The following is a 19763-nucleotide window of genomic DNA, read 5'->3' as shown; positions in this document are numbered from 1 at the left end:
GACATTTCTTTTGCGGTATTTCTCTTTGGGTATATTACAAAGGGTTGCTTTTTGATACAGCATAAAACAGAATTGATTAAATGTTGTAATGAAATTTAATAATGTAAGAAAATTATTGTATCATCTTGATCGGTTACCAATGAGGTTGTATTTGACAAAGTAATGTCAAATTATTTGATAAAGTAATTTCACATTTAATTCATATCAATTGTTTATCAATTGAAGTGATAGTATCCCAATAAAAGCGATGGCTTAATATAATAAGTAAGTTTTGAGTGCGTTGAAATATGTTGATGAAAAATAATACTCAGAACAAGTAGGGTTGTAGTAGTAGTAGTTCAAGTAATTGTTGTGCTTACGATAAGTATTTTTTTCTGAAGTGAAGCGCATCAGGGTAAAATTTTTACAAAACTGCACGAAAATGTGCAGCGTTTTTGTCAAAGAAAAGAGGGAGAGAGCGATTGAGACTTGAACACTTGATGATGTTTTTAATACATATCAATATCATTAGTATTTTATATGGAAATAAATTACCATTTTTATTTATTTTTTGTTGGTTTTGACCTTTTTGCTAAGACCCAGTTGGCTATTTTATAAAATGTGAACATTAGTTAGCAATTATTATAGTAATTTCTTATATTATTTAACTAATTTTAGCTCTGGTTTTTAATTAGCCTTGGTATCATTTAATAATATAGAAAGACTGGGAAAATTAAATTATGGGATTTGGACAGCTTACTTACTCAAAATTTAATTTACAAAGAAGTTTCACTTTTGACATGTGTACTTTGTACTCACGCACTATTTATTCGTATAATTGACACAGACTAGAATATTTGTTTATTTATTTAGTTATTGAGCTAATTACGAAGGCCACAGCCGAAGGTTTCAAAAAAAACCAAATGTTTTAAACTAATTTATTAAAAATAAAATTACAATTTAAACTATAATTAAAATACGGCTAAACAACCCGAAGTAAGGAAATTGAATGCACTTAAAATATGGAAATAACAAGGCTCGAAGAGGCACCAATTGCTGACACTATGCAACGTGAGGCTCGTGTAACTCGTGTAAGTTGCGACATACGAATTCCGCTGACACCATGTAACGTTAGGGACATGTTATTCTTTATATATTGCGAAATGTAGATTCTATGGTATAGGGCTACGTAACACCTCCCTCCTAAAATCAGCAACTATTCGAGAACTTTGTGTGAGAGAGTTGCTGATGAAATATGTCCGGGATTCACTTTTACTTGACTGGGGTTTTCAGGAACTTGTTCTTTTTCAGGATGTCCTTTTGTTTCAGGTTTAATTCCCATTCGTCTATATGTCACGATGCCAATTAAAATAATCATTACTATCAATGCTACATATAAAGGTATAGTAGTATGATATAGACTTATATCCTTGTCTTGATTAAGATGTACTGGAGGCTGCATAGACATCTTCGTGTTAAGACTATGAAAGCTGTTGAGGTCTGTAGAGGCCAGGTTTAATGTTGGCTGTTCAATATTCTTGGATTCGATATATTGCGGTATTTCCAATATCTTGACAATGTGACCTTTTATACGATTATTCATATTAGTAATGGTAAATCCTGGTGCCTTGAGGTAACAGTTAAGTGGAATGACTGCTACATAGCTGCCTTGTAGTGTCCTATATTGTTCTTGTCCACAGAATAATTTAACTTTCGTTAAAGTTGGAAAGCTCATTGTATAATGCTTATCATCAAGTTGTTCTAATGCTTCATTTTGTAGGACGACTGAAGTTAAGGGACAGGACTGGTTGAGCTCCTGTTGGGTGATCAGCTGCTGGATACAATCGTATTTATCTTTCTTATAATCTGGTTTTGAGTTGCAGAGAAACCATGAATTTAACTTCGGACATTCTGTCTCTATGTACCTAGAGTCTTTTCCAGAAATTGCCAAATATGGAGAGGTGGGAATAAGGACTTTATGGTTCTTATTTGGGACAACGGCTAATTTATAAAGGTCATAGGTGTAGGATACAATAATTGGGACTTTTATTACAATTACTATTTGCCTGTCTAAATAAAAATATCCTAACTTAATTATTTCATAAAAATTCCTAAAATCTATATCAAGGATTTCATCTTTTGAATATAAAACCCTTAACTTATCTAATATATGCTTAACCTCTTCTAAATCGATTAACGAATAAGGAGTGCTCGATGCACGTATAAACGATAATGTATTTCCTAAGCTAAATAATTCCTCAGATAAATCTTCTATATTATCCGATAGAATAAAGAGATGCTGAGCTAGATGAGCATACTCAATTAAATCAGCTTCTAACTGATTATTTTTATCTAAAATTAATTTTACATATTTATCAATTGATTCTTGATTCAATATAATGTCTTCTATAACTTTGGAACTTTGCGTAATCCACTCTTTATTTAAACTTATTCGGGTATTAATTTCAGACTCTAACGTTGCATCGTTTTCTTGTAACAAATTAATAGCATTTTCATATTTAATTGCATCAGTATAATCTAAATTACCAGATATAGATTTAATTATAGATCCAAGGCCGTTAATGAGTCCCCTTTTACTGCGATGAAATTGAAAAGTACGAAGCTGGTCATGTATTTTCATAAGTTTACCTTTTAAATGTTCTATATGAGGATTAAACATAGATAACGTCTTATTACTTAACTGCGTACTCAAATTGCCAATTTGAATTTCAACTAATTCTATCTGAGATTGTAAATTATCTAAATTTGTGTAATTCAAAAAGGAATGATAGTGAGAAATAATCTTAGCGGGTCCTAGTTTGAATGGAAGTAGTCCGGGTCCATTGTCCAATGATTCAATTGTCACATCTTGTCCTTGAGTCTTATGTAGAAGGATGGTCAACAAAATTGGAATCCTGTAACAAGGTGGGATCTTTAGGGCTTCGCTTAAGGCGTGACTTTGCAATAGGATTTCGTTTTTTCTTTGTATAAATATGGATAGGAAGGTCAGCAAGGACAGTGTCCTGGGTAAAACGAGGAGCTAATTTTTGTCGGGATGCTAGAGGATTACGAATAAACACTTGCTCGTCAGGACAATATTCTTTTTCAGGCTCACGATCTTTATTCCTATTTTCAGTTAATTGGGTTCGGTCATGTAAAGAAGTCTCATTTATTAAGTCATATACTTGGTTCATACGTTTCTTGTGATCCTGTGAATATTGCTGGAGTAAATGCTCTGATATGTCGATATCTATTGGGTCACGTGGGTCAAAATGTCCAGTTATCAAGTCTAAAGGTCTACACTTAGTGAAACTATGAATTGAACTATTATAAGCTAAAATTGCATAGGGCATTAGATTAATTGCTGGTTCACTTCGCTTCTCGAGCTTTAGTATTCTAAGATGTTCGAGGATAGTGGAATGAAATCTCTCTACAATACCATTATCATTTGGAGAATGAGCCAATATTTTATGATGTTGAATTTTATGAATTCGAGAAAATTCTGCAAAGATCTGATTTGTGAATTCGGGGCCTCCATCGGTGACAATAGTCAAAGGGACGCCATGATGAGTACAGAATACAAGGAAAGCTTGTACGACACTCAAAGCAGTACTACCTCTTAAGTGATATGCTTGCGAATACTTTGAAAAGGCATCTACTATTGTAAGATATTTTTCGTTTTGCGCTGTAAAAAGATCAAGATGAACTATTTGGAAAGGCCTTGAAGGTGGAGGTACAATTGAAAATCTCTGTTTAATCGGATTTCGGTCATATTTGGCTTGGCCGCAAATACTGCATTCATTTATATATTTCGCGATGCTTTCTTTCATTTTAGGCCAGTAGTATCTTGAGGATAAAGAGAGATAACATTCAGTGATACCGCGGTGGTTTGTTTTACCTTCGTGATATTTTTTTATAATTTCCTGCTGTCGTAGGTATTCTTTAACGTTTTCTAATTCAGTCTTTGTTAAAACAAGATTCATAGTCGAACTTTTAAAATTGTCTTGTATAATCGGGATAATCTTATACATTGCAAGAGGGGGATGAATTATAATTCCGGTTTTAACCTTGGGGTTAACATATTCTTTAATTGCGTTAATAACGTCATTGGTCAAGTTAGATTCAGAGAGTTGTACAGTCGTTCTGGTATGAGTTTCGAAAGGTTTTGTCACTGTCGGTCGTTTTTTTATGTCGCCTACTAAAACGAAACAAATTTGTCGACTAAATCTATTAAGTGGGTCGTCAGATATAGGTACTTCTAAAATCGGGTTCTCATCACTGGTATGAATTGTTTCAGTGGCAGAACCAGACTGAGATGGAGATTTTTCTGATGTATTTACAGCGATGGAACTCACGTCCTCGTTATTGATTTCGACGCGAGATAAAGCATCGGCATTGGTATTCATTTTTCCTTGCTTATATTCGGTGGTAAAGTTATATTCGCTTAGTTTTAGCCTCCAACGCGTCAACCTTGAACCTGGTTCTTTAAGATTCATTACCCACTGAAGTGGCCTATGATCTGTTACGATCTTAAATTTTCTACCGAATAGATATGGTCTAAAATATTTAGTAGCCCACACTATTGCTAAAAGCTCCTTTTCAATAGTACTATAATTAATTTCACTCGAATTAAGTGTTCTCGATGCATATGCTATAGGTTTATCACTACCTATAGTCCCTTGAGAAAGTACGGCGCCAATAGCAAAATTAGATGCATCGGTTGTAAGAACAAAATCTTTATTAAAATCAGGATACTGCAAGATAGGATCATTAATTAATAATAATTTACATTTCTCAAAGCAATTAACATAATTAGAATCATTAAAAGTTATTTTAGAACCTTTTTTCAAACACTGCGTCATTGGTTTCGTTATACGAGCGAAATCAGGAATAAATTTTCGATAATAACCTACTAAACCAAGGAAACGTTTTATTTCAGTGGCGGTTTTAGGCAAAGGAAATTTTTGAATAGCTTTTATCTTATCAGAATTAGGCTTAATACCATCTTTACTTATTATATGCCCTAAATATGAAGTTTCTAGTTTTTAAAATTCGGACTTATCCATTTGTATCTTGAAATTCGATTCTCTTAACCTTTTAAATACTTTTTCTAAATTTACCATATGTTCCTGCAATGAAACACTAAAAACAATTATATCATCAAGGTACACTAAACACACTACATTTTGAAGATCTCTAAGAACATTATCCATAACCCTCTGAAAAGTTGAAGGGCTATTCTTTAAACCCATGGGCATTCTTAAAAATTCAAAGTGCCCATGTCCTACATTAAAAGCTGTCTTCTGGATATCCTGAGGGTCCATTTCGACCTGGTAAAATCCACTGGCCAAATCTAAAGTGGTGAAATAATGACAGTTACCTAATTTATCTAATACATCATTTATATTAGGAATAGGATATTTATCATCAATAGTATTTTCATTAACTTTCCTAAAATCGATAACAATTCGCCATTTGACTTTGCCAGAAGCATCAGCCTTCTTGGGGACAACCCATATGGGAGAACTCCATGCTGACTGAGAAGGACGGATAATTCCCTGATCGAGCATTTTCGAGATTTGATCTTGAACTTCCTGTCTGTGAACGAAGGGGTATCTGTAGCTTTTGGTATAAACAGGTAATTCATCTGAAGTACGAATACTATGTTTTATTTTATTGGTGAAAGTTAATGGCTCGCCATCAAGATAGAACACGTCAGCGTATCGAGAACAGAGTGACTCTAGATTGGCTCGTTCTTCAGGATTCAGATGGTCTGTACGGAATCGCGAAAGTACTTCGGATGTGCGATCGGTATGTTGTTGAGTGCGCGTGCACTGGGTATTAAATAGCTCCGCACTAACTGGTCGGTCCATCGAAAATACTACATCATGTATAGTCGGGTTGGTAATTTCAATAAAACCTCGGTTGTCCTTTACAGTAGTAAGACAGTCATGAATAGTGCAGTTAGATATAGTCTGTTCAGTCACAAATGCGTCACCGTCATGAAAGTTAATTGGAACTCGAATTATTTTAGATGTATTGGCCGGTATTATTTCCTCATAAAGATTACAATTCCGTGAATCATACATTCGCAGGGGGTTTGTAGAGCTCCGTGTAACTAGGACCTTATTTTTTAAGTCAATGCTAGATTCCAGTTTTTCCAGCAAATCTAGTCCAATTAAACCATCGAAATAATTGTGAAATTTATAAATGAATAAGGTTATATCACAACCTTCACTAAATTCGCGAAAACATGGTATAGTTATGGAGTAATTATTTCGAGTGGTCGCATGAATATTAGTAACCTCAAAAGGGTCGTAATTACACTAAGTATTGGGATAGAATTTTTCTACTGCCTCGGGGCTTATAAATGATTGATTCGCCCCTGTGTCAACCAATAATTTTAAGGGTGGATTTGTAATCTGTATGTACGGAAGTTGTCTTTGAGTTTGTAAATTTATTTCTATTTTTGCTTGTCTGATTTGTGTGTTGTCTGAAAATCCTGATTTGAAGTTGAACTCTCTTGTGTCTCTTCAACACTAGGAGGTGAGTATTCGTTAGCGTCTTGATACTCTGTCATGTCATAAACTGGCTCAGAATAGTTATGTTCCTGGTAATATGGGTCATAGTAATAGTCGTTATAGGAATAATAGTCATAGTCAGATTGGTCTTGGACCTCATTAAAATTTACATCCTTAAATTTGAAATAGTTTGAAGGCGGTGGGTTCCCATGTCTTGACCAATCATGCCCGGTAAAGACGGGTTTAGGTGGAGAGGTCTTACTGACAAAGTGACTAACGCCACTCATCGGTTGAGGACCATTATTAACCGGTCTCTGTTGAGGCACTCTAAATACATTACTTTGTGGACGATAATTTGGTGGAGGAGCACCAAACATCTGTTGTGTTCTTGAAAGGCCACGATTTAAAGGCAATTGAGGCTTCCAAACGGCCATAGGCATAGGCATAGGCCTATTAGGTTGTGGGTTTAAAAATCTAGAAGGGCCTGGATTAAAATTAGGCATAAAATTAAAATTACGTTGAGCATTGGTCATATTATGTTGATTATTACCGTTATTATTTAATTTTCTATCAGGACAGTTTTGATTACGCTGCTGAATGTATAAGGTATTTTGTTCCTCATGTACAAATTCGAGGGCTTGTTCTATTGATTCGGGTCGCATACATCGAATTCGAGACCCAAGTGGATCACGAAGGCCACGCAAGTATGCTTGTAAAGTTAACTTTTTATATAGCGCTCTTTTGGCCTCGATTGTACTCTGTACCGAATCATGCAAACTAACATAAGTCATTATTATACTGAAAAGATTTTGGCAACGCTCATAAAACTCTTGAGGTGTCCCTGAATCTTGACTTATAAGAGATAAATCATTATAAAGAGAGGTCTCATCACGGTGGTCTGCAAAATTGTTGATTAAAGAATTGCGTATACTGATCCAATTTTCAGAGATTCCATTAGAGCTTAGGGTCCGCGCGGCGGGCCCAGTTACCTTATTGAGAATGCCATTAATTAATGATAGATTACTTAATTCATAACCCGGTTCCGCTGTAATAAATTTTGCCACCAATTGATCACATAAATTAATGAACCTAGTGAGGACATTCGGGTTACCATCAAACTCGGGAACTAAACGTAAGGCTTTAAAAATGTTGTCAACTAATTGCTCCGACATATTTCCTGTTAAATCTCTACCTAAATCAAAATCTAAATTCCTACGTATAATACCTAACCTAGGGGTCCGTGATTCTCTAGGATGGAAAATCTTGGTATGGGATTATAAAAAAAAATTATAGGATAATTTGGCAAGTCTAGATAAAAACTAGGTACTCACCACATCTGGTCTCTTTGATAAATCGATATCTGGATTTCCCTCTGGCTGCAGGCTCTTGTAGGTTTCTGGATTTGCTCGGTCTATGATCGATTCACTGACTCTAATGAACAAATCCTACCGACTGCGCCAATTACGAAGGCCACAGCCGAAGGTTTCAAAAAAAACCAAATGTTTTAAACTAATTTATTAAAAATAAAATTACAATTTAAACTATAATTAAAATACGGCTAAACAACCCGAAGTAAGGAAATTGAATGCACTTAAAATATGGAAATAACAAGGCTCGAAGAGGCACCAATTGCTGACACTATGCAACGTGAGGCTCGTGTAACTCGTGTAAGTTGCGACATACGAATTCCGCTGACACCATGTAACGTTAGGGACATGTTATTCTTTATATATTGCGAAATGTAGATTCTATGGTATAGGGCTACGTAACAAGCTTGCGACATCACACACAGTACTAAATCTACTAATTATTTTACAAAATCTTACATCTTAAATGTGTGACAGTTAATGTAAACATAAGTTTACAAAAAAATATATATATAAAGTATAAAGTACAATTAAAACATATACGAATATTAATTTCACATGATAAATTCACTATTGTAAATATAAAGAGATCACAATGGACTTAGTTTGGTAAAACTTTATTGTAATCTTAAAGAGATCACAGTAGTTTTAGTTATGTTGGACTTTATTGTGAATATAAAGATATCTCAAAGAATTTAGTTATGTAAACTATATTGTGAATATGGGTAGTTTATATAGGTAACTAAATCTAATATCACAATGCATTTAGTTATGTAAACTTTATTTTGAAAATGAAAATATCACAATAGATATAGTTATATAAACTTTATTGTGAATATTAAGAGATCACAATAGATATAGTAATGTAAACTTTATTGTAAATATAAAGAGATCACAATAGATTTAGTTATATAAACTTTATTGTGAATATTAAGAGATCACAATGCATTCAGTTATGTTAACTTAAAGATATAAAACAGGTTTACTTATGTAAACTTTATTGTGAATTTAAAGAGATCACAATGCATTTAGTTATGTAAACTTTATTTTAAATATAAAGAGATAAAACAGATTTACTTATGTAAACTTTAATGTGAATTTAAAGAGATCACAATGCATTTAGTTATGTAAACTTAATTGTGAATATAAAGAGATCATAATACATTTAGTTATGTAAACTTTATTTTAAATGTAAAGAGATAAAACAGATTTAGTTATGTAAACTTCATTTTAAATATAAAGAGATAAAACAGATTTAGTTATGTAAACTTTATGGTGAATTTAAAGAAACCACAATGCATTTAGTTATGTGAACTTTATTTTATAAAGAGATAAAACAGATTTAGTTATGTAAAATATGTTGTGAATATAAAGAGATCTCAAAAGATTTAGTTATGTATGTATGTAAGACTATTGTGAATTTAAAGAGGTCACAGTAGGTTTGGATATGTAAGACTATTGTGAATGTGAAGAGGTCACAGTAGATTTGGATATGTAAGACTATTGTGAATATGAAGAGGTCACAGTAGATTTGGATATGTAGGACTATTGTGAATGTAAAGAGGTCACAGTAGATTTGGATATGTAAGACTATTGTGAATGTGAAGAGGTCACAGTAGATTTGGATATGTAAGACTATTGTTAATTATTGATGACTTGATATTTAAAAAGAGTACCGAGAGTTTTTTACGCCGGCTTTTTCTCTCGGCCTACACCCCATGTCTTCTTTGCCGATGAATAGGGATTTCTACCGATACATATTTAATGACGTGAAATAGGTGATACCTGTATATTTTATTCCATTATAAATAGACATAAACAATGTGTGAGATCAAAATGAATTAAGGTTCAATTTAACTAAAGAGATGTAATTCAAGAATGAAAGTTAAAAGATACATAGAATTAATTTTGTTTCTGTTTGGAGTTGTAATTTACAAAGCATTGTTTTTGTTTTTGTTTTTTTTCTTTTTTGCGAGACGCAAACATTGTCAGGAAAGGCCGACTGTTAGCTTTTATTATTTATTTAATTATATTCTAAATAATTTATGAAACATATTCTTTTGCTACAAGTGCGCATGTGCAATAATTACTCATTTGACTCGTTCGGTTATTTACGAATTGTTACGATTTTACTCGAATAACTGCCCGAAGTGGGAAGGTCGAGTCAGAGTGGGGACTAGATGATAAAAGAGCTTGTAACACATGCGCACAGGCAATTCCTTTGTTCAAATTGGAGTTTATACATTTTACGTAGGGTCAGTGTGTGAAATATAGTTAATCAAGTCATCATTGGAGTGTTTAATTTCCTACCCTAAGAACTAGATCAACTAGCCCTAACACTATGATGCTAGGGCAGTGTTGGCCTAGTGGCTTCAGCGTGCGACTCTCATCCCTGAGGTCGTAAGTTCAATTTCCGGCTGTACACCAATGGACTTTCTTCCTATGTGCGTATTTAACATTCGCTCGAACGGTGAAGGAAAACATTGTGAGTATATCGGCTGGCCCTTAGATGAGTCTAAGGGCCAGCCGATATAATAGTCGACGGCGTGTGTCAGGCACAGGAGGATGATCACCTATTTGCCTATTAATGGACAAATGACCTTGAAACAGATTCGGAAATCTGAGGCCAGACCTAAAGAGGTTGTAGCGCCACTGATTTATTTTTGATTTCTGTGATACTATAGCTATATATAAATAAAATAAAATAAAATAAAAATAGCCTTTATTCGAGTACACTATAACTACAGTAAGTCCATATCTTTTAAGTTTTACACTAGTACTCGACCTCTGATGGAGTGAAGGCCTCCTCCAGATTCTTCCACTTATCCCTATCTGATGCGACAGTTTTCCAGTTTTTTCCCGCTATCCCTTTTATATCATCTTCCCAAGTTTTCGGTGGGCATCCTCTCTTTCTTCTTCCCACTGGGCCTTTCCAAGTAAGGGTCTTTTTGACCCATCTGCCATCACAAAGGCGGCCAATGTGACCGGCCCATTTCCATTTTAGCCTTTTTGTATAAGTTACAACATCCTTTATTTTTGTACGACTTCGTATCATCTTGTTCTTTATTTTGTCTCTAAGCTTCAAGTTTAGAATGGAGCGCTCCATAGCCCTTTGGCATACTCCAATCTTCCTTATTAACGCCTTGTTAAAAATCCAGGTTTGGCATCCGTATGACAAACATGGAAGTATGCATGTATCCATGACTGTTCTTTTTATAGTTAAGTTATGGTTGGATTTCAGTACTTCTTTTAAAGCCCAATATTTGTTCCATGCTAGGTTTACACGTCTGTTTGTTTCATCCACATGTCGGTTTTGACTAAACGATATTTGTTTTCCTAGGTAAATGTAGTTTTGTACATATTCAAGAGACGTGGCGTTGACAAAAATTGGTCGTTCTTTGCTGTTAGTCATAACTTTAGTTTTGGAGGTATTCATTTCTAGGCCAATGTTTTTACTTGCGCAGACTAATTCGTTAAGCATGTCTTGTAGCTGCGTCGCACTGTTTGAGAAGATAACTATATCGTCGGCGAATCTCAAGTTGCTTAGATACTGACCATTTATTTCTAACCCTTTTTTCTCCCATTGAAGGGTTTTCATTACGCTCTGTAGAACCGTTACAAATATTCTAGGTGACAAAGGATCGCCTTGTCTTACGCCTCTGCATATTTTTATTTCTGGGCCAATTCTGTCTAACTTCACGCGGCTTACGCTTTGCTGGTATATATTTTGTATGAGTTCTATTATTTCATAAGGAACATTACATTCGCCAAGAGCTTGCCACATGCTTTTGTGAGATATGGTGTCAAAAGCTTTGGCGTAATCAACGAAACCTAGGTATAGGGGACAGTTTTGGTCGATATATTTTTCTATAATCATGTCTAAGGTATGAATATGATCTATGGTAGAGAAGCCTCTTCTAAAACCAGCTTGTTCTACTGGTTGATATTCTTCGGTATAATTTGACAAGCGTCGTTCTAGACAGGAAGCGAACAATTTGTACATACTTGGTTGCAAGCTTATCGGGCGGTAGTTGCCCACATCAGTCGGGTCCCCTTTTTTATATAGTAAAATTATGTCAGACCGTGCCCATTCTCTGGGTATTTTTCGTGAATCCATAACCATATTAAAAAGCCTTGTTATGGGGGTTGCTAACAAAAATCTTCCAACTTTTATAGCTTCATTTGTTATGCCATCTGGTCCACAGCTTTTGTCTTTCTTTAATTGTTCCATAGCTTTGATAACTTCATAAGTTGAAAATCTTTCAGTCGATAAGTTGTTGTGATGGATTTTGAAATTTTCTGTATTATTATTTATATTATTATTAGGGCCATATAACTCCTTGTAGAATTTAGAAGCTACCTCAATTATTTTGGATCTAGAGTATGTTGTCGATGATGAACTGGTTTTTATTCGAGGTATCCATTGTTTGGTTCTGTTAAGTGCTCTAAAACCTTTTTTTATACTCCTTGATTCTGTTAGAAATTTCTCTAGTACTTGTAATCTATGTTTTTTATTGTCTTGTTTAATCATTTTATGTATATTTTTATACAGATATGTTCGTTCCTTCTTTTCTACGCTGCTTAAATGTGTTTTATGTGTCAACTCGTTTCTTCTGGATATCAGATCCTTTATGTGATTTGAGATAATATAGCCTTTTCGATTATATCTATTTTTAGTTTTTAATGTAACGGCTCTTATGCTTCCCGTTAGTGACGTCTTAATTTGGTCATAATATTTGTTTACGTTGCCTTCATCAATATCTTTTATGTCTTTTATTTTGGTTTCTAAGGCTTTTAAATATGACTCTTCGTCTTCTGGGGATTTAAGATAAGAGTATGCACTATTTTTATATTTTACTCGACTCTTTTTTAGGTCTTTTACTATATATGTGCATCTTACAAGACTGTGATCGCTGGCAAAAGATAGATTGTGCACCACTTCAATGTTTTGTATATGTCGCATGTCATTTGTTAATATATAGTCGATTTGACTTCTTCGCTTTTTGGGGGAAAGCCAGGTCCATAGGTTTTTTATCTTCTTTGTAAATTGGGTGTTTATTATCTTTAAGTCGTTTTCACGGCAAAATTGCAGGAGCAGATCTCCTCTTTGATCCCGTTTACCAAAGCAATTTGCACCCATTACTCTTTCTTCACCAGGCAACCTTTTTCCTATTCTAGCATTAAAGTCACCTGCTAATATAAACTGCTTGTTGCAGTGCTTCATAGCATTACGTACTTGTTCATAGAATTTTTCTAACTCATTGTCGCTTGCTTCGGAAGTGGGTGCATGGACTTGGATAATGGACATATCTAAATTTATTATTCTTAAATTTAAAATGCAGATTCGTTCTGATACACCAATAAAACTCTCAATGTATTGCTTGAGTCTTTTCTTTAAGAGGAACCCTACGCCTAAGTGTCCCTTTCTTTCACCGAAGTAACAAAATATATGTTCACTATCCTGTTCAATGTTATATCCTTCTCTTCTTATTTCTGATAAGCCAATAATGTCATACCTTATTGAAGCAACACTTTCTTTAAATTCTAGGAGTTTTTCGTCTGATGATAGGGATCTCGCGTTAAATGTACAAATAAATATATGGGAATTTTCTGTTGCGGGAGAGATGTGATGTGGTGGGTGAGATCTGTTGAAATTGATTGTATTTGTTAAGAATCGTGAATTTGGAGGGTAGTAGTCGCTGAGCCCCACGGTGACCAGCCGGCTTGGGGTGGTTGGTGCATGTTTTCTTTCGTTGTCCTTTGTTGGTGTTGATCTACAGTTAGCATTGTTTTTGTTCCGGTTGTCGGGGGCAGTTAGTTGTTTTTTGATACCTCTGAAAGTGAGCTAGACCTTCCCCTTGCTATATAATTTAATAAATTAGGTTTTATTACATCCTTTGTATTCGTTGCAGTTGGCATCGTTGCTTTGTTAGGGTTTGACCTCTTTTGTGTAGGTGATATCGGCGAGCCACTCTGTTCCCGCTTCCTTTTTTCACGGCCTGGATCATTTGGTTTCTTAACGATTAGCTTATCATATTTGATATATGCAAAGTTACCCTTGTTTCTTTCTTCCTCTACTTTTGGTTGCAGTTGCTTTCGGGTTTCTAATATGTGTTTCGGGTAGTCTTCTTTTACATAGATCCCAGATGGAAGGCTGGATTTATTTTTAAGTATCAAATGTTTTTTCCAATTTGTCGACAAGGAAACGACAACTGGCCGATTCTTGTTAGTTTGTGCTCCAATTCTGTAAACATTGCTTATTTCTTGGCTGTCTAGATGTAAACCTGTATCTGTTATAATTTCTTTGATATAGTCTACCAGTTCAGATTCCCTTTTTCCCTTTTCTTCAACTCCAAAAAATACCAAATTCTTTTTTCTTTTATCTATTTCCATTTGATCTAGTTTTTGTTCAAGTTTTGCAATCTGAGTTTTTAATTTTTTGTTTTCTTGAATAATTGAATCCATCTTATCATTTATCGCTTCCATAACGTTTGTGGTTACAGCTGATGTTATAGTTAGAGTTTGTTGGTTTAATTTTTCCTCTAATTTTTCCCAAAGCATTTCGATATTTTTATCCATTTTAGGGAAAAGTGGAATTAATAAATTGTAACACCTTTTAGTAATTTTTTTAAATCTTGCAACACTGCCCGGCACTGCTGCGTAGGTTGGTACTAGATGAGATGTCAGTTGTCAGACGCGAATTACGATTGAATTGTGTAATGGCGGACTATGAACTTTCACTTTACTGGGATATCAGAAGTTGTTTCGGGATTGTTTTACGATATAGTTTTTAATCGCACTGTTTTTATAACTGTATTTCTTATCTTTGCACTTTTCTTATAACTTTATTGGTGAATTGTAGTTGTATGTTCAGTATTTTGTCACTTTTCACTATTTAATTACGGAGCTCAATTTTGTACGTGTTTACGTTTATGGATAATATTTGTGAATATTCATAACTAAATATATATATTCATAACTAAATCATCCAATTGCACTCTGTTTACCGTTTAGTTTTTATACAACCTTATATGTATATTATATAAATAAATTCGTTAAGGATTTTTTGAGATTTTTTTTAACAAGTAAGTCTAGACTTATAAATATCTGACAGCTATTGGCAGTAGTATAATAGTACTTTCCTACTAACTAAGTATGTGCCCAGAGCGTTTCATAATAGCCTGGAAGATGAATGATGACTTTATTTAAAACAGTGTAATCAATAAGTTGATTATACTGTAAAGTTTGCCTTAATTGTGTTGTTCTTTGGTTATTAACGTACGACAAACGTGACCTTGAAAAAAGAGTTTTAATTCCCAATTCATGAAAGAATAAAGTATGAAATTGACTGGATCAATTTTATTCATTTGTTTATTATTTTAATTTAAACATATGATTATAGGAACTGCGATCGCATTAGAATTGTACGATTTTAGCAGCTGTCTTGTTCGTAATAGGGTACCTTGGGAAATTATTCCTCATGAGACGCCCCGGGGAAAATAGCCTCGTAAAACAAAAAGTTGTTAACTTTGAAATTTTAATAGCGGCACAAATTATAGGTTGGATGTGAGGCTCGACTGACACGCGTCAAATAAAGATAGTTTTAAAATAGTCTACAATTATTTTTCATATCTATTGTATTGTTATTGGAAAATATATTTGTTTTAATTATCCGACTTTAAATGTTTTACAACTGAGACAGAGGCGAGTACGCAGACAAGTCATTATACTAAATATGCTGGAAAATAATGTATTAAAATTAATTTTGTAAGTGGATATGGAAAACAAGAATCATATGAGTCTAATTTTTGTTCTCCAGAATCAGAAGATCGGAAATCAGAGAATCACAGAAGATCAGGGAATTAGTCAGAAAAGGCGAGTAATAGAACCATTAGGAATACTTATCACCCAATAAAGCATAGTCCAGACATAGTCTAGTAATCGGGTACCATATATGTTTTAGGTATAAAAGATGATGTGAAACCCCGATTTTTGAAGCCTTAAATAGACATTTGTCCTTAAACCTAACCGGATATGGAATTGAGGACCTACTAAGCCTCTATTATACCAATGTTCAATCATTCATTCTTTATTCCTTCCCTATTACGTCAGGATTACAGGACATATTACAATAGGGATGCGGAAAAAATCATAGGGGAACAATTCCTTAACTATTGGGCGCCCCTATAAGCCTATGTAATAGAGAAAGTGTAATCTATATATATATATAATGAAAATGGTCTTCGTTTGAGGCTCAATCACGCCTAAATAATAATACTGATCGTATCGACATGAAACTACCACCATTCGATGCGAAATTTTTCCTAGATGGTTTATGGCTATTTATTTTGCGAATTCTAACGTTTTTTTTGCTGTTTTACTTTTATGAAAATTTATACATACGGACTTCACCGCGGATACATTCGGGGAGGCTTCCTAGAACCGTCTGAAGAATCTGTTAAAAACTCGATTTTCGAAATATTTCAATTTTCTTAGCGGGAAGTTAAAAAGAAGAATAATAAAAATATGAAAAAAAATAAAATAATGAAACATAAAATTTTATTTATTTCCTATTTTAATTCGCCCAGCGAAGTTGGCGGGAAACGGCTAGTAAATATCACTACATAGTATAAAACAAAGTCGCTTTCTCTGTCCCTATTTCCCTTTGTACGCTTAAATCTTTGAAACTACACAACGTATTTTGATGCGGTTTTTTTTAATAGATAGAGTGATTCAAGAGGAAGGTTTATATGTATAATAACATCCATTAAATATTGGAGAAGTATTGTTATTTTTGAGGTTTCTAATGTGATGTCGTAAATAATTACATTTTTTCCGCTTACATTGCAAACGCAGGCTAAACCCTACGAGTTTTATCAAAATAATGTACTAAGTATTGTACACATTGAAAAGGTCTACAGAAAAGTCCATGATGGTATATGTCTATCTCTTATGGATAACCCACAATAACGTTTTTTTGTCATTTACTTTTTACGACAAATAATGGCTAAGGGTGCTTACATAAAGAAACAGGTTTCCGGTACAGACAAATCTGTACGGGTCGGTACCGATCAGCGCAGGTATAATATTTCAATATAATCCTATTCACTCACTTATAAAGAAACAGGTTGTAACTTGTCGGTGCCGACTACCTGGACCGTGCCATACGGGTTTAAGCATTTACTGGTGTAGGGTGTGTTTAATAATATTAAAAATGGATTTGGATAACGAAGTTTTGATAGCCTTAGTGTTTGATAAACAATGTTTATGGGACAAAACTCATAAGTTCCACAGCAACAGAAATGTTACAGATAAGTGTTGGAAAGAGATCAGTTTGGAAATGAAACAGGATGGTGAGTACATTCAATGATCAGTTCGATTTATTTTACTTTTGTAGTTATAAAATATTAATAATAAAGTATTACCCAATTTAATTATATAATAAGTGATTATGTTTGAAATATTGCACAAAATTATTTCTGACGTTTGTAGCAACATTACTAGGCGGACTCAGTCTTTGATTGTGCCATCTTCGTCTAACAATATTTACCGAAGTCAAGTTTCGCTCAAAACCCTCTTTATCAATAATTATATTGTGCAACAAACACATAGTTTTTACGATCTTATCAGCTAGTTGAATATCCGTTTCGATGCTTTTAGATAACAAACGCCACTTTGAGTATAATCTACCAAATGCACATTCCACTGTTTTTCTCGCTCGGGACAAGCGACTCTTAAAATTTTGTTGGTCCACTGTTAAATCACGTCCCCCAAAGGGTTTCATTAAATATGTTTTTAAAGGATACGCTTCATCAGCTAAAAATACGTAAGGAACAGAGACTTGGGTATTAGGCAAATAAGCGGGCGATGGAATATCTAATTCTCTTTCATTTAGAAACTGATACAAATCTGATGCTCTAAAGGTACCGCCATCACTCTGTTTACCATAGCCCCCGACTTCTACCATTACAAATTTATAATTGGCATCGGCTACTGCTTGCAGTACCACAGAAAAATATTTTTTATAGTTGTAAAACATAGATCCAGATTTTTTTGGGCACATTACGCGCACATGTTTACCGTCTATACAACCTATGACGTGAGGGAAATTCCAAATATTATTGAAATCATTAGATATTGAATAAAATATATCTCTGGTGGGTGTAGGCATATGTATGGTATACAGTTCCTCCCATATTGCTAGAACCGTCTCTTCTATAATTTTTGTTAATGTTGTTACTCCTATACGAAAATTTTTTTAAAGCGATTTGAATGATTCTCCAGTTGCAAGATATCTGAAAATAAAAACACATTTAACTATTACACCCTGAATACAGGATGTAAAAAAAGCAAAAATTAACGCTAAATCGTGGGAGGGATGATTCTGCTCATTATTTTATGAGACAGTCAGAGGTCAAATATAATTTTGTTGTTGTAAACATCGGGTTAAATTAATTTAAAAATACTTATTTCTTGCCAGGGTTCTATATGTATAAGACCCAACCTGATAATTGGGATTTAAATAAATAATTATTTTTAAATTGATTGAACTGGAAAGAAATAAGTATTTTTAAATTTATTTACCTTGATATTTACAACAATAAAATTGTATTTGACCTCTGTAGGAAAAAGTTTTTACATATCAGTACTTTTTTGTTTCAGAAAGTAAAATAAGAAAAAGATGGAGATATCTAAGGGATCAATTTGCGGTATAGTTAGGAAAAATTTCACCTTCTCGCTCTGGAGATGAGGCAACTACAGTATATCCCAAATGGCCATATTTTAAACCCTTACTTTTTCTCAAACCTATGGTGAAGGCGCGGCTAACCACTGGAAGTTTGACGCGACAAAGATCTCATTCAAATAGTGCTGTGAGCCTTGATAGTGAAACAGAATACACCCAAACTACAAATGACCATGATTGTTCTCTTTCACCTGGACCAAGCAACATGGAAGATAATGATGCGAGTGACCAACCAACAGTGTCTCCTGCGATGCCTGTTTCAAAAATCGCTTTGAAAAGGCCGAAGAGAACAATCAATGACAAATTATTGGACATTGAGCATCAAAAACTTAAATTTTTACAAGATAAGGAAAAATCCCGACAGAATAGAACAACAGATGCAGACAACGAACATATTTTATTTTTTAAAAGCCTCATACCACACATTGAAAAAATTCCACAGCACATGCTACTTTCTTTTAGAAACCGCATTCAAAGCGTCGTCGACGAGTTCGCGTACCAATCTTTGCAATATGGTAACCCTAGTTCGATGTCAAACTACTCTCATTTAAGTAATGTTTCCCGTAATAGTACTCCAGAGACCTGCAACGAAATAACTCTTCCACAAACTTCGAGTGACAATATTGCTGTTATAAGCAACCAATTAGCCACAGAAGAATATATTTTTCATTGTGATTAAAACTACTTACAAATAAAACATACTAGCCTACTGAATGAATAAAGGTCAAGGAATTTTTTTGAACATTGGCTGTGGACACCCCGATTATAAGCGGTATAGAAGACATTTCATTTTGAAATTATACCACCCAGTACCTATATTACGCATATTTTTATACTAATAAATATTATTCATTACTTACCTAATAGTGATAACGAGTCTTTCTTCAGGTGAAATTGGTTGAACATGCCAGTTACACCATTTCTTAATTAAGCGATGTTCGATTAAATTTAATATGTAGTAAAATGTTTCTTGAGTCATCCTTGTATAATCATAAAACTCCTTTTCATCGTCCTTTATATCTTTTAAGAATAAATGATAATATGTTCCATATTTAGTTCTTTTTCTGTTAATATCAGATACACTAACTGTTCTTCTCTTTCTATATTTGACGTAAGTACTTTCTAAAAGTAAAAAATCTTCGTCCGACGAAC

At 34.0% G+C, this 19763-nt stretch overlaps 1 long non-coding RNA gene across 1 annotated transcript; it reads left to right on the top strand.

Moving 5' to 3' along the window:
* The first annotated feature begins 16881 nt into the window (after window positions 1-16881).
* On the top strand, window positions 16882-19339 carry LOC125062941. Its single transcript, XR_007119429.1, has 2 exons — window positions 16882-17220; window positions 18530-19339. It is a non-coding gene; the product is annotated as an uncharacterized LOC125062941 (long non-coding RNA).
* Window positions 19340-19763: the final 424 nt, after the last annotated feature.

Source organism: Pieris napi (genome assembly GCF_905475465.1).
Source record: "Pieris napi chromosome W unlocalized genomic scaffold, ilPieNapi1.2 SUPER_W_unloc_1, whole genome shotgun sequence".
NCBI classification, from domain to species: domain Eukaryota; kingdom Metazoa; phylum Arthropoda; class Insecta; order Lepidoptera; family Pieridae; genus Pieris; species Pieris napi.
Note: the sequence above shows the minus strand (reverse complement) of the source record. Positions and strands in the feature narration are given on the sequence as shown.